Source organism: Prionailurus bengalensis, chromosome C2 (genome assembly GCF_016509475.1).
Source record: "Prionailurus bengalensis isolate Pbe53 chromosome C2, Fcat_Pben_1.1_paternal_pri, whole genome shotgun sequence".
Taxonomy (NCBI): Eukaryota; Metazoa; Chordata; class Mammalia; order Carnivora; family Felidae; genus Prionailurus; species Prionailurus bengalensis.
In genome coordinates this window covers 124712471-124729277 of record NC_057350.1, presented here as the reverse complement: position 1 = coordinate 124729277, position 16807 = coordinate 124712471, and the positions used below count along the sequence as shown (strand labels likewise).

At 37.2% G+C, this 16807-nt stretch overlaps 1 protein-coding gene across 3 annotated transcripts in view; it reads right to left on the bottom strand.

The window, feature by feature from the left end:
* Positions 1-16807, bottom strand: part of RBP2 (retinol binding protein 2) — a 68024-nt gene that overhangs the window by 37907 nt on the left and 13310 nt on the right. Inside the window, exon 1 of one of the 3 annotated variants that reach the window (XM_043595276.1) lies at positions 1142-1265. The exons of the other annotated variants lie outside the window; for them this stretch is intronic. The gene's annotated coding sequence lies outside the window, so the exon portion shown is untranslated. Of the gene's footprint in view, positions 1-1141; positions 1266-16807 lie in introns of those variants that run through there. 3 annotated transcript variants of the gene reach the window in all.

The window sequence follows — 16807 nt, the reverse complement described above, 5'->3', positions numbered from 1 at the left end:
TTTCTGATTTACTGGATCTGGGGTAGGGCCCAGGAAGTTACATTTCTATGAAGTTCCCAGATGGTGCTGATGCTGCTGGTATAGGACTATGATTTAAAGACCATGGGGGAGGGGAAAGGAAAAATAAAAAGTTACAGAGAAGGAGGGAGGAAAAAGATAAGAGACTCTTGGATTCTGAGAACAAACTGAGGGTTGATGGGGTGTGGGGGAGAGGGGAAAGTGGGTGATGGGCATTGAGGAGCGCACTCGTTGGGATGAGCACTGGGTGTTGTATGGAAACCAGTTTGTCAATAAATTGTATTTTAAAAAACAACGAACATTGCTAGAGAGTAATAGAAATGGAAGAGGAAAACAGTGGAGAGGAAAAATAAAATCTTTTAAAAAGTTTTGGGGTTGGTCACACCAAGTTTTGAATCCAGGTTTCACCCCTTCCTAGCAGTGGGATACCAAGACACTTGCCTCTTTTGAGTGTCAGAATCATGTGTCTCAGGGTCATTGTAGCAATTAAAGGAAGTGATACATATAAAGGTCTTAGCAGCATCCTGGCACCCAGCATGCGTTTATTCTGAGGTGGTAACTATGGTATGGGGGTGGAGATCAAGCTCCTAGAAAGGATTTGGCTTGTGATAAGTCCTCAACAAAATACAGCTTCACCATGCTCTTTGTTCTCAGATCTGTGTTTGTAGAGGATGGTGTGGTGGTAGTGGGGATACTGGGGGAAGAAAGTAAGAGACAGTGGATGAGGGAAAGCAATTGCCACTCAACAATTCAGCCAGTATTATTGCCTACACCTTCCATCCCAGGAGGACCAACTAACTTAAAATTGGCAGAACCCCAATTTCAAAAGTTCTACCCTAGGATCCCTTAACTCTCCATTCATACTAACAAATCACACACCCAGATGTTTCATTTTCTCTGTTGCCTGGGCATCTCCACTTCTGAATTTATTAACCTCTCTGTAGAATCCCTTAGGTGAGTCTTAAGCCTATGGGAACTCATCAGTTGTAACCCAGTCTTTCTAAATTGCAAGAACCTTTCTGGAGAGCACACGAGAAAGTGAAGATGTGGATCTCTCAAGAAGCTTGGGTCTAAGATAAATCAGTCAGCTAAAAGCAAGCACAGCAGATTTCCAGGCATTTACCTGCAGTCCTCAGGAGCATCTGGCTGCCAGCATCTGGGCTCTTCACTGGCTCCAGTTAAGCAAGGCAGCCTTTAGAGCCCAGGCCTGCCCAGCTCCACCCTCTTTCCTCCTGAGGCAAGAAAGCAGGTCCTACCAGGGAAAAGGCATCAGCTGAATGCTTACTCAGCTTCTCCTCAGGGCCCACTCCTTCCCCTCCCTTTGTTGAATGCCCTTGCAACTTGTCTGTCTGGCCTGTGTTTGTTATAGGAACTAGACGAGACCAGATTTGTCTTCACCAGAGACCCCGAGAGGGAGGGGACCTCGAGTTCCTTCAGCCACTACACAGAGCTGCGTCTTGCTTTAGTTTTTATGTAAATTGTTCCCCTTCTCCACTTTTGTGCCCAGAAGGCAGGCCAGGAGAACAGGAGATCACAAACACTCATTCTTCCCAGGGCCACAGGGATCAAATTGCTTTAGCTCAGGGAGGAGCCCACTTGCAACCCCCTCTTCCTTCCCACCTTGCCCTACACTTTTACCAGCAGTTGGGAGGATGTGGGAAACTAGCAAGGGTGAGTCACTCCTGACCACCTCTTCCCAAGGGAGCTGTCCCTGCCTTTCTTCCAAGGATTCTTGGAATGCCCTTGGCAATCCTGACAGATGGAAACTGCTCCCTGCTGAAATTTTCTGCCACCAGAACTAAGGAATTTCTGGCTTTTCTCAGATTAGGGAACATCTGTTTATTTACTATCTCTTTCTCCCTGAGATTAGAGGATTATTTACTGTCTCTCTGTTTTGCTTACTGCCATATCCCCGGTGACTAGCACATTGTAGATGAGGAATAAACAAATATTTGTAGAGTGAAGACTGCTGGTCTTGAGTGTAAATGGGGAAGGTATTTCTCAGGCAGAAGCCCCAATTTTCTGCATTCTTTGTGAAGGAAAGACAGAAGGATTTTGACTATGAATGATGCTATAAGCTACCAGCAATCTTTCTTTTTAAGAACCTCAAATTAAATGAAAACATTGGTGATTTAATCAATTAGATATTGGTCCATATTCCTTTGCACCGTTTGTCAAATGCCATTTGATGTGTTAAAATCAATGAAGATGTGCCCATTCAAAACCTTTTATTATACAGTGTTTTGTTTCCAATAAGTGGTTTAACCCATGATTAGAATAGCAATCATGATCTTTTATTGAGTGTGCCAAGCACTTGTCCTGGCTTATTTCATTTAACTCTCTCGGCAGCCCTTCAAGAGAGAGAATGTCACTGAAGTCCCACTATGAGGTTGATGAAGATGAGGTTCAGAGAGGTTATGTACCTTCCAAGGGTCACACAGCTAGTAAGAAGATTGTGGATTTGAACCCAGACACTCTTTTATCTGACCGGTAAGGCCTTGTTTTCTAGTTGAAGAAAATAATATATACTTATTAAGGCGGTGTTGAGAATTAAATTGTGTAATGTTTGAAAATGGCTTAGTGCAGTGGTTCTCCAACTTTGGCCCTATCAGAATTACCCCAATGTAGTTGGTGAAAATACAGAGGGTAGGCCTTATGCTACTTTAATGATCCTGGGCATGCCTTATTAGCTCCCCAGGTGATTCTGATACCTGCCAAAGTGCAAGAAACATTAATGTAGCACATTTTATGCACTAAACATGGGAGAGCTACAAAACAAACAAGCAAAAACAAAATTCCCATGAAGCCCAGGTATAAAAAGAGAGCTGAGGGCGCCCAAAGATGTTGGACCACAGAAAGCATCAGTCTTTTATGGTCCCTTCAGTGCCCTGCATTCCACGAGTGCTGCCCTCTGGACTTGGGAGAGCCAGGCCTCAGGAACAGGTATTAGTAATGGTCATTGCATGGCTGCCCGCATGCCCACAGTGACCTCAAGGCAGCCACTAGGGGCATGTCGTTCTCTTTGGGGCAATGTAGGTGAGGAGTACCTGATCGTGGTGCCCTTCACCGGCCTGATAGGTTGCCAACCTCAGCCGTGTGTTTGAGTCAGATTCAATGTTTTCCAAGTGGACACTCCAATGAGGCTGCTGGGGCCAGGCAAGTCTGTTCCCCATGCTGTGAGATGTGGGACCCCAAGCCCAGAGCCCTCATCGGGGCCCTGAGTAAATGATTGGTGCTAATCAGGTATGAGCCATTAGATTTGTATTCACCAGAGTCCTCAGAAGGAAGGAGACCAGGTAGTTCCTTCAGCTATCAGGCAGTACTAGGCCATGCTTTAGTTTTTATGCAAATTGTGCCCCTTCCCCACTTTTGCACCCAGAAGGCAGGCCAGAAGAACAAGAGGTCATAAATCTTCATCCCTCCTAGGGCCACAGGGATCAAATGGCTCAGGCCTAAGATGGGGTCCATTTGCAATCCTTGGGTCTCCCCACCCTTTTCCACCCTCTAACCAATAGTTAGGAGGAGGTAGGGCACTGGCAGCAGTCACTCTAGACCACCTCTTCTCAAGGGGGCTATCCCTGCCCCTCCTCTAAGAATCCCTGGACTGCCTTTGGTAATCCCACCAAATGGAAACTGTTTCCCACTGACCTTTCCTTCCATCAGATATAAGGAATATCTGACATTTCCATTTAATATATCTAAGAAATATTTCCAAATCAGCACATATGATCTACTTTGTTCTTATTTATCTCTAACATATTCACCTGGCTTGAAATTCAAGCATGAAAAAATACACAGTGAAAAGTTTGGTTCAGTTCCTGCTGCTGCTATTGCTAAGCAAGAAACCATTTTTATTAATTTCTTGTGTACCTTTCCAGAGTTTCTTTCCATATATAAAATCAGATACAAAGACATTTCCCACTTCTTGCCTTTTTATCCAAGAAGGAGAATCCGACAAACTTTGATCCATATTTTTCTTTTTGCTTCTCTTAGCAAATTTTCATATTAATACACAGAGAGCTTTCTTATTCTTTTTGACTGCTGTATAGTATCCAACTCCTTACAAGTACCATAATTAATTTAGCCAGTCCTGACTGGAAGGTCATTTGGGTTGTTTCCTGTCATTTGTAATTACAGACTGCAATTCTGATCCATCTTGTGCATATGTTTTTCTACACATTACAGAAAATGTTTTTAATAGGTTGTCCCAGCGTATGAGGGTTCTGTTTCATCACATTCTTGGCAACCCTGTGTATTAACAAGTAATTTTTTAGAAATCTTTGTCAATCAGATAGGTTTCTAAAAATGTATTCTGTTGTTTTAAAATGAATTTATTCTATTATAATTGAGCATGTTTTCAAATACTTGTGGACATTTTTTTTCTGTGAGCTGCTTTTTCATGTCCCTTGTTCATTTGAAATTGGGTTGTTAGTCTTTTGACTGATTTAAAGAGCTTTTTATAAATGTGCATGGAACCACAAAAGACCCCAAACAGTCAAAGCAATCTTGAGAAAGAAGAACAAAGTTTCAGGTAACACAATCCCAGATTCCAAGATACACTACAAAGTTGCAGTAAACAAAACAGTAGGGTTTGGCATTAAAAACAGACACATATATCAATGGAACAGAGCAGACAGTCCAGAAATAAATCCACACCTATAAGGTCAATTAATCTATAACAAAGGAGGCAAGAATATACAATGGGGAAAAGACAGTCTCTTTGATAAAGGGTGCTGGAAAAACTGGACAGCTACATACAAAAGAATGAAACTGAACAACTTTCATATACTATACATGAAAATAAACTCAAAATGGATTAAAAACCTAAATGTGAGGCCTGAAATCATAAGACCCCTAGAAGAAAACAGATGTAGTAATCTCTTGGCCTTAGCAACATATTCTAGGTATGTTTTCTCAGGCAAGGGAAACAATAGCAAAAACACTATTGGGCCAATACCAAAATAAAAAGCTTCTGCAGGGCAAAAAGGCAACCTACTGAATGGGAGAAGGTATTTGCAAATGATACATTTGATAAGGGATTAATATCCAAAATATATAAAGAACTTACATAGCTCAACATAAAAAAAACCCAAAGAATCTAATGAAAAAATGAGCTGAGGACTTAAATCAACATTTTCCCAGAGAAGATGTACAATGGCAAAGATACATGGAAAGATTCCCAACATCACTAATCATCAGGGAAATGCAGATCAAAACCACAGTGAAATATCACCTCGCATCAGTCAGAATGGCTAGTATTAAAAGGGCAAGAAATAAAAGTGTAGGTGAGGATGGGGAGAAAAAGGAACCCTCATGCACTATTGGTGGGGATGTCAATTGGTACAACCAGAGAAAACAGTATGGAGGTTCCTCAAAAAGTTAAAAATAGAAATACCACATAATCTAGTAATTATACTCCTGGGTATTTATCTCCCTCCCCAAAATGAAAACACTAAATTGAAAAGATACATGCACCCCTCTGTTTACTGCAGTATTGCTTACAATAGCCAAGGTACAGAAGCAGCCCAAGTGTCCATTGATAGATAAGCAAATAAAGAAGATGTGGTATGTATATACAATGAAGTATTACCTAATCATAAAAAGAATGGGATCTTGCTATCTGCAACATCCTTATGCATCTAAACCTTATGGTCTTAGAGGGTATTATGCTAAGTGAAATAAATCAGAGAAAGACAAACACCATATCATTTCACTCATATGTGGAATCTAAAAAACAAAACAAAACAAAACAAATGAACAAAGAAAAAACCAGACTCTTAAATACAGGGAACAAACTGGTGGTTGCCAGAGGGGAGATGGCAGAGGAGAGGACAGGTGAAATACATAAAGGGTATTAAGAGGTACAAACTTCCAGTTATAAAATAAATAAATCACAAAGATGAAAAGTATATCATAGAGAAATGATTAATAATTCTGTAGTAACATTATATAGTGACAGAATGTGACTACACTTATCATGGTGAGCACTTTTTTATACAATTGTTGAATTAATATGTTATGCACCTGAAACTAATATCACATTGCATATTAATTATACTTCAATAAAAAATAAACAACTTTTTATACATTAAGGAAATTAATCTTACTATGTAACTGTTACAAATATTTCCCTCAGTTCCTTGTTTGCTCTCTTCCTTTCTTTATTGCATTTCCCCCCATATTTTTCTCAATACAGTGTGTGTAAATATTACAAAACTCAAACTACTACATGGCTTATAATAAAAGTAGAAGTCTTTTGTGCTGCTTCTATTTACCAAAGTCCTACTTCCCAGAAGCAACTGTTTTTTACCACTTTTAGCTGTTTTGCTGGCACTTGCGTCTACATTTCTCAATAGACTTATATAACTTTTCTTTACTATACCAATTTTAGACATTTTCTGTTGACTTCTGTCAATTGATGTTGAAGATTTCGCAGTATTATACCAGTTTTTCCTTCCCTTCCAACATATACCTTTCAGCCCTCTATTTGCTCTCTCTATATATATATATTATCCAGTTTTGGGGTAGGTCAATGTTTAGTGTTTACATTATTTTGACTATTTAAATATTGATAATCAAGCTGAATAATTTATTGTGATTAGATTTCTATTCCTGCACAACTCTTTGTTTCCCTTTGTTCTGTTAATATTTGCCTTAGGTTGTTGCTTGAAATTGTTGTGGTTTTTTTTTTTTTTTTTTGTAAGTCCAAATCAGTTGAACATTGTGAATTTCCTATGTTTCAGCCTAATACATATCTCTTCCTAATTCTTTCCAAACTCTCAAACACAACGTGAAATCTCTCTCAGTAGAATCAAGAGCATCAAGGAAGATATTATTTCTTGAAAATATTGTGCTGGAGTGCTTCTTCCTCCTATTGTAGCTCTCCTGTTGTACAACCCAAGGTGGTTGTGCTGTGCCTATGTCCTCAGATGTAGAAGCCCAAAGGGACAATTTTCTAGACAGTATACCTGTAGTTCTTGATGGAAGTGGTAGGCATAGTCAGTTTTCTAGATGGGAAAGAGGTGAAAGTGCAGAATCCTAGTTGTTTCTTTTATAAACATGTAACTGATCTTTCTACTTTCAGTCTTTACTCCTATCTTCTGGGGCATTTATGCTTCTGACTTCTGTGCCCCCACAGAAAGTTTTTTTTGGGCAAATTAGACGGCTTCTCATTGGCATACTCCTTTTGTGACACTTGAGGGTTTTTTTTTCTACTCTGCTAAGTCAATCACTACTTACCCAAACACTTTTTCATTTCTCCCATCACTCAACTGCTTTTTCACTTTCTTCACTTTTGTGGATTTATAACATTTTTATTCTTTTCTGAAAAGTTGTGAACATTTTTAAATGGCAAAAAAATATATATTAGTGGGTATTCTATATAGCCCACCCATTCAGGTAGTCTTTAGCTAGCCGACTTTGTAGAGATAGAAGTTAACTTCTATCTCTAACTTGTAGAGCTGATTGTGAGGCAACCGCTTCCAGTCTATAGCTGTGCAATTGATTCCTGATCATGGAATAGGTTTTATCCTGTAAAGAATATGAATCTCTGTAAGTCAAATTATCATTCGAAGCAGCTGTAACATCTTACTCATTCCCTCATCAACTAATGAGTTAATTTAAAATCTTTGCTAAGTGTTCATTTTATATTTATATGAGAGTTATGATTTCATCTTTAAAAGAGTATCATTTAGGGTTGCCTGGGTGGCTCAGTTAGTTAAATGTCCAACTACAGCTCCTGTCATGATCTTGTGGTTCATGGGTTTGAGCCCTGCATTGGACTCTGTTGACAGCTCAGAGTCTGGAGCCTGTTTCAGAATCTCTGTCTCCCTTTCTCTCTGCCCTCCCCCCAATCACACTGTCTGTGTCTCTTTCTCTCAAAAATAAATAAGCTTTTAAAAAATATCATTTAACAGTTTTGAAGTTTCTGCTGAGATGCACTATAGATTCACCTGACAGAGCCAGGTGGACTGTGTGCCCAGAGAAGTATATTTCATGAACAGCTTAAAGCAAGAAACATTTTTTTTCTTGGCTCCTAGGTAAATCCAAGTATAGAATTTTAACTTTGCCAACTCTACATTCTCTGGGAAACACAAATTTTGAACACAAATTAATTTAAAAATTCATGCCCAGTAGGAAGGCAAACAGGTCTCTTTGATATACAGAATGGTGATTTAAAAAAAAAACAAACAATTCTGTGTCTGTTTCATGTGACTTGTGGCTAAAATTGTAGAATTAAAGCTATAAGCTCTCTGTATTTGGAAAGGCCTTTACCTATCAATGTGTGTGTGTGTGTGTGTGTGTGTGTGTGTGTGTATTTTCTTATTTCTGGAGGGTATAAACAAATTAGATTACAAAGTCTTTTAAATTAAAGGAGATTTGTTCTTATTGGTTTATAGAATAAATGTCTATATAAAATCCTCCAAATAAGATAATTAAACTTCTAATACTTTAAATGTGCTAAAAAATCTTCTTCCTGAAGCTATGTCAGAAACCTTTTAAGAATCCAAATCCACATAATTAAAGTAAATGTTTGGCAAACAAGACCAGTTTACTAATGTGAGTTTAATAAAAACAGCTTTGTCTCCTCTGATTTATCATTGTTAAGTATAATACAAACAGTTTTTTCTACTTAGGTATGTTTTTCTTAGACATTTATTGGTTTACTGATCAGATAAGCTAACATTATTCCTACATAATGTTTAATATTATGAAAAATATAAATTTATGCCTGACTAAATTGAATCATTGTTATGACAAATTTTTAATTTCAACAGCTTTTTTAAAACCCGTAAGCTGATATTAAATTAAATTAATTATTATGTAACCAGTGGATATGTAGGTACTTTCTAAGTAGGATAGAGCACTGACACATTGATTACTAAGCATAATTTTGCTTTTTTAATATGCTAAAAGAGAAGCTATAGCAATGAGTCATGTTAATGAATGTGCTCATTTTTGCCACACAGGAATGCATGTGACTATAAAAAATTATATTCTGAACTCTGCTGTCTGCTAAAATGCTTCAGTATGACAGAAAGTTCTCAATTATCTGCTCTCTAGTTTTCTCTGTGAAATAGAAGTTAATTACTTGAGTGAAAAGTTAAAATTAATATCAGTGGTCGCAACTGCACTAGGAGAAATGACAGAAATACAACCGAGAATATGCTTTCGCTTTTCCATAAGCAGTCGTTCTTGGGATTTATGTGTGTTACAACTATTTATACTTACTCTATTAAAAATCAAAACTGAGAAATATTTAGAATACTCATTTATGTATTCATTTGAATATAGTGATTAATGTATAGCATGTTATCAAAAATAGCATCTTAATATTATTATAGAATTAGTTTTGAACTTATGGACCTCTTGACATCTGTATTAGAATAAAAGTATAACCAGAGTATGAAACAGTGTAGTAAAGGGAAAGACTTGGAAAGTATATTTTTCTTATCCTGGTTTATAATTCTTAATCTTATAAGCTATGAAATGTGTTAAAATTTTTGCAATGTTCTTGGTCTTGATGGGCTTGCATCCTTGATTTTCTGATTAATGTTTTCACCTACAGTGTAAATGACTCTTCTTTAAAAAAAAATTTTAAAAATGTTTATTTATTACTGAGAGACAGAGAGAGACAGAGCATAAGCAGGGGAGGGGCAGAGAGAGAGGGAAACACAGAATCTGAAGCAAGCTCCAGGCTCTGAGATATCAGCACAGAGCCCAATGCCAGGTGGGCCTGAACCTACAAAACACGAGATCACGACCTGAGTCGAAGTTGGATGCTCAACCGACTCAGCCACCCAGGTGCCCCAATGGCTATTCTTTTTAAAGTAACCCACATTCCTGATTGGCCTGGAACCAAGGGCTTCCTGGGATGTGGAACTTTCAGTATTATAATCAGAACAGTCCTGGGGAAGCTGGGAGAGTTGGCTACCTTATTTACTTTCTGTGTAATCTGCCTAGAAAGCAAAGACTCTGTGACTTGCCTGAATAATCTTACATTCTCTATGTTAACTTTATGCTCTTAATTATGAAAAAGAAGAAGAAGAAAAAGAGGAGGAGGAGAATAAAAGGGAACAAAAAAAGTTTCCTTGCTTATGAAGGTGCTAAGGTTCTTTGCAATTCTGTTTCCTCCCTGTCTTTATTTTTAAATGTTTTATTGTCACTTTGATTTAATAAGCAGCCAAGTATTGTTTCTCAAGCACCCATGATCCTGTCTTAATCAAGTGTCTAAATCTCCTCTGACAACTCTTGATTTTTGCCTTTGAAAAATTAGGTCTGAAATATAGAAGAAAATAAATAAGACTTGCAGGAAATCTTTTACACCTAAAGTAGTCTTTGAGATTTCCCAGAGGGATCCTGGAAAAACACAAAGCTTTGTTCTTTTACCTTATAAAAAGGGATGCTAGAAATAATCAGATTTGGTGAGCTGCATGGGAAGAGCTGTTAAATCAGAAGAAATGCTCAGCCTTCCCTAGGTTAAATTTGTATAGGTAAGATGTTATTAATATAAATATTTCAGAAATTTTATGCTTTATGGGAAGCCCCTAGAGATTTTTCAATGACTTGCTTTCTGTATATGTTTAAATTCAGGAAAAACATTGACTGGAAGTCTTATAAGATAGTTCTGTTGAACTTTCCCCTATTTATTTGAGTCTTGATAGTGTTTTGTCTGATGATAATGAGCAACAATATATTTCAATTATTGTTTAAAATGTTGATTGTCACAGTCTTTTATCTTTTTTAAAAAATTTGAATCAAGTACTTTTTAGGCCAATGGATCTTAATGCATATCAGACCTAATCATAAAATTTTATAGAAATACCGTTGTCTAGACCCTACTCCAGATGTACTCAATCTTTTTATTTGATATCCTTCATATATTATATACATGTTATATCTAAGGATTATGATATATCTTAAGAATTTTCCCTCTATAAAAGTATATTCACCCAATTTTATGAATCTGATGCAACATTCACTGGCTTCTTAGAAAGTAGACTTAATGGGGCACCTGGGTGGCTCAGTCAGCTGAGTGGCCAACTTTGGCTCAGGTCATGATCTTATGCTTTGTGTGTTTGAGCCCTTCATCTGGCTCACTGCTATTAGCACAGAGCCTGCTTCGGATCCCCTGTCTCCTGCACCGACCCCTGTCTCTCTGCTTCTCCTCTGCTTTCACTCTTGGTCTCTCAAAAATAAATAAAAAGTTTTATATATAAAAAAAGAAATTAGATTTAATGATTGATCTAAGAGACATTTATTTAAAGTTTCTTTTGGGAGAATGGGTTTATTACATTTGTTTTGCAAACCCACTAACCAAATAATCAGATATCCTTTCATGCTTTATTATTATTATGAACTCTTATCAGTCCATTTGAAAAATTTCAGTAATAAAATAACATTGCTCTGTCATTTAAAAATAGTTTTTATATGCAGCAAAAGTGGTTCTAAGAGGGAAGTTTATAGCAATACAGGTTTACCTCAAGGGGAAAGAAAAATATCAAATAAACAATGTAACTTTACACCTAAAAGATCTGGAAAAAGAACAACAAACAAAACCTAAATCCAGCAAAAAGAAAGAAATAAAGACTAGAGCAGAAATAAATGATATGGAAACTAAAACAAAAACAAAAACAAAAAATAGAACAGATCAATGAAACTGGGAGCTGGTTCTTTAAAAGATCAAAAAAATTGATAAACCTCTAGCAAAACTCATTTAAAAAAAAGAGAGGACCCAAATAATCAAAATGACTAGTGAAAGAGGAGAAATAACAACCAACACCATGGAAATGCAAACAATTATATCAGAATATTATGAAAAACTATATGTCAACAAATTGGACAACTTTGAAGAAATGGATAAATTCCTAGAAGCTAACATACCAAAACCAAAGTAGGATGAAATATAAAATTTGAACACACCTATCACCAGCAATAAAATTGAATCCATAAAAACAAAACAAAACAAAAAACTCCCCCAAAACAAAAGTCCAGGACCCAATGGCTTTGGAGGCAAATTCTACCAAACATTTAAAGAAGAGTTAAGACTCATTCTTCTTAAACTATTCCAAAAAATACAAGAGGAAGGAAAACTTCCAAATTTATTCTATGAGGCTAGTATCACCCTGATACCCAAACCAGCTAAAGACACCACAAAAAAAGACAACTACAGGCCAATATCTCTCATGAATATAGATGAAAAATCCTCAAAAAATATGAACAAACCAAATCAAACAATATATTAAAATAAATCATACACCACAATCTAGTGGGATTTATTTCTGAGATGCAAGAGTGATTCAATATTTGCAAAGCAACCAACACATTTCATATTAGTAAAAGAAAGGATAAAAGCCATATGATCATTGCAATAGATGCAGAAAAAGCATTTTACAAAGTACAATATCCATTCACGATTAAAAAAAAAAAAAACTCTCGGGGCACCCGGGTGGCTCAATCGGTTAGGCGTCCGACTTCAGCTCAGGTCATGATCTCGCGGTTCATGAGTTCGAGCCCTGCGTTGGGCTCTGTGCTGACAGCTCAGAGCCTGGAGCCTGCTTCAGATTCTGTGTCTCCCTCTCTCTTTCTCTGCCCCTACCCCTGCTCATGCTCTGTCGCTTTCTCTCTCAAAATTAAATGAATGTAAAAAAAATTTAATAAAAAAAATCTCTGCAAAGTAGGTCTAGAGGGAACATATCTTAGCATAATAAAGGCCTTATATGAAAAACCCACAGCCAACATCATACTCGATAGTGAAAAACTGAAAGCTTTTCCCCTAAGGTCAGGAAAAAAATAAGGATGCCCACTCTCATTTTTATTCACCATAATACTGGAAGTTCTAGCCACAGCAAGTAGACAACATAAAGAAATAAAAAGAAGGAAGAAGTAAAACTGTCACTATAGCAGATGACATGATACTATATATAGAAAACCCTAAAGACTCTACCAAAAAACTACTAGAACTGATAAATTAATTCAGTAAAGTTGCAGGATACAAAATCAATGTACAGAAATCAGTTGCATTTCTATACACTAATAACAAAGCAACAGAAAGAGAAATTAGAAAACAATCCCATTTATAATTGCACCCCAAATAATAAAATATCTAGGTATAAACTTTAGTAAAGAAGTGAAAGATCTGGACTCTGAAGACTATAAAACACTGATGAAAGAAATTCAAGATGAAACAAAGAAATGGAGAGACATTCCTTGCTCATGGGTTGGAAGAACAAATATTGTTAAAATGTATACATGACCCAAAGCAATCTACAGATCAATCCCTATCAAAATGCCAACAGCATTTTTCACAGAAGTAGAACAAGCAAACCATGTTCTACACAAAAGACCATGAGTAGCCAAAGGAATTTTGAAAAAGAAAACCAAAACTGAGGTATCAAAATTCCAGACTTCAAGTTATATTACAAAGCTGTAGTAATTAAAACTGTATGGTACCAGCATAAAAATAGACACATAGATCAATAGGATAGAACAGAAAACACAGAAAGGAGGCAAGAATATACAATGGGAAAGGACAGTCTCTTTCACAAATGGTGCTGGGAAAACTGGACAGGTACTACAACAGACTGAAACTGGACCACTTTCTTACACCATGCACAAAAGTAAATTAAAAATGGATTAAAGATCTAAATGTGGGACCTGAAACCATAAAAATCTTGAAAGAGTGCACAGGCAGTAATTTCTTTGTCACCAGCTGTAGCAACGTTTTTCTACATATGTCTCCTGAGGCAAGGGAAATAAAAACAAAAATGAACTATTGAGACTACATCAAAATAGAACGCTTCTGCACAGTGAAAAAAACAATCAACAAAACTAAAAGGCAACTGATGGAATGAGAGAAGATATCTGCAAATGACATATCTGATAAAGGGTTAGAATCCAAAATGTATAAAAATCTTATAAAACTCAACACCAGAAAACAAATAATCCAATTAAAAAATGGGCAGGAGACATGAGCAGACATTTCTCCAAAGAAGACATCCAGATGGCCAATGGACACATGAAAAGATGTTCAACATCACTCATCATCAGGGAAATGCAAATCAAAACTACAATGAAGTATCACCTTGTACCTGTCAGAATGGCTAAAATCAACAAACAAGAAACCATAGGTGTTGGTGAGAATGTGCAGAAAAAGGAACCCTCATCCACTGTTGTTGGTGAGAATGTAAACTGGTGCAGCCACTCTGGAAAACAGTATCGAGATTCCTAAAAATTTAACACTAGAACTGCCCTATGATCCAGCAATTGCATTACTGGGTATTTACCCCCAAATTACAAAAACACTAATTCAAAGGAATACACACACCCCTGTGTTTATAGCAGCATTATTTACAAACTATGGAAGGAGCCCAAGTGGTCACTGACTGATGAATGGAAGGATGGAGGAAGAGGTAGTATATATATATATATATATATATATATATATATATATATGCAGTGGAATACTACTCAGTCATAAAAAATAAAGATCTTAGCATTTACAACAATATGAGTAGAGCTAGGGAGTATAATGCTAAGTGAAATAAGTTAGAGAAAGACATATACGATCTTGCTCATATGTGGGATTTAAGAAACAAAACAAATGAGCAAAGGAACACGAGAGAGAGAGAGAGAGGGAGGCAAACCAAGAAAGGGATTCAACTATATAGAACAAACTGGTGGTTAGCAGAGGGGAGATTGGTGGGGGGATGGGGAAAATAGGTGATAGGGATTAAAGAGTGAACTTGGGGCGCCTGGGTGGCGCAGTCGGTTGAGCGTCCGACTTCAGCCAGATCACGATCTCGCGGTCTGTGAGTTCGAGCCCCACGTCGGGCTCTGGGCTGATGGCTCAGAGCCTGGAGCCTGTTTCCGATTCTGTGTCTCCCTCTCTCTCTGCCCCTCCCCCGTTCATGCTCTGTCTCTCTCTGTCCCAAAAATAAATAAACATTGAAAAAAAAATTAAAAAAAAAAAAAAGAGTGAACTTGTGATGAAAAAACAAAGTAAAATAAAATGAAAAACAACAACAATCGGAACAAAAAACAAGAACAAAAAATAGTTTCTGTTTTACTCCAATGTTTGCTGAAGTATTTCCTATAAGCTACAAGCCAGAATTTGTGTTTTTAATAAAGAAAGTCCCAGAGCCTTGTAGAAAAACTTACTTCAAAATACAGACTTTCAAAGAACTAACTCTTGGGTAGAGGCATCTGAGCTGAAATCACTTAGGCAACTTTGAGACCATATCAGGAGACTAAGTCAGGATTTCCAGAACCCTTTTTAGTTGGGAAACAGATGGCTTCATGAGATTATGAATCCAGGATATGGAATGGAATAAGAATTAATTATATAAACTGAATGAACTGATGAGAAAAATTTTATTGTGGTTGTTTGGAATATTGCTGATGTTGGTTTTTTTATTAAAAAATTTTTGTTAATGTTTATTTTTGAGAGAGAGAGAGAGAGACAGAGTGCAAGTGGGGGAGGGGCAGAGAGAGAGAGAGAGGGAGACACAGAATCTGAAGCCAGTTTCAGGCTCCCAGCTGTCAGCACAGCGCCCGATGCGGGGCTTGAACCCACAAACTGTGAGATCATGACCTGAGCCGAAGTCAGATACTCAACCAACTGAGCTACCCAGGTGCCCCGCTGATGTTGTTTTAATGCACTATTTTCCAGATATATAAGGAAGCCCTTTCTATTTCTTCCTATGCTCTAAGTAACCCATGAAAATTTGGTAGACTCTGCTCTCATAAACTAAACTGAAACACTTAAAAGGGATATCTAATTCCATGAACTCCTACGATTCAGAAATTCTGAGTCTATTTTTCATGGCAATATAGTTATTTGCATAGGTTTAACAAGAATCTGTCTTCCTTTCTACCATAACCTAATTAAACAAATTTATCAAACAACCAAGGCCTTTCCAGAGTATCATGGTTGAGAACAATGCTCTTTCAATGAGGCATGACAAGCCACTGCTAAGGAACAAAGTTTGGTTGTACTTACGGAACCATCGCTTACTATGACCTCCCAGGAAAACTGGCCTAAGTGCCTGGTTTACAGGGTTCAGCCTCACAATTTGTAAGGAAGGTCACTTTCTGGCAGGCCAGAAAACGTAAGTCATTTTGTGGACCTCGAGAAAAGTAAAATTCATCTACATGTGCAATTAAAATTTGTTAGAGTTTCTTAGGCTCATTTTTTTAGTCAGGGGAGAGCAAATAGACATTTTTAAAAGTCCAATTTGAGAATCCTTATGAAAACTTTCAGATGGAAGTTAATTTTATAAATGTTCAATATTGTGTTACTCTAGATCCCACAAAACAAATTTAAAGAAACCTATCTTAACACTCTTACTGCACCTATGCACATAATCAGGCCAAAGATTTGGATAACAGTCTTATTTTGTGATCAGGAATAATCTTTCTTGAGATTATTATGATGACAAATTGGGGAGACTGTCAGGGAAAACTGTAAAAGACTTGAAACAGGCAAAATAATGTTAGTGGGTATCCTGTCTAGCCTACCCATGCAGGTGATCTTTGGTTGTCTTTGACGAGGCTCTTTTTTTATTTGAGCTTATTTATTTTTTAGAGGGGTGGGGAAGGCAGAGAGAGGGGGACAGAGGATACAAAGCAGCCTCTGTGCTAACAGCAGAGGGCCTGATGTGGGGTTCAAACTTAGGAACTGTGAGATCATGACCTGAGCCGAAGTAGGACACTTAACTGACTGAGCCCCCCAGGTACCCCTTAAGTTTTTATTTTTTTTATTTTATTTTATTTTTTTTAATTTTTTTTT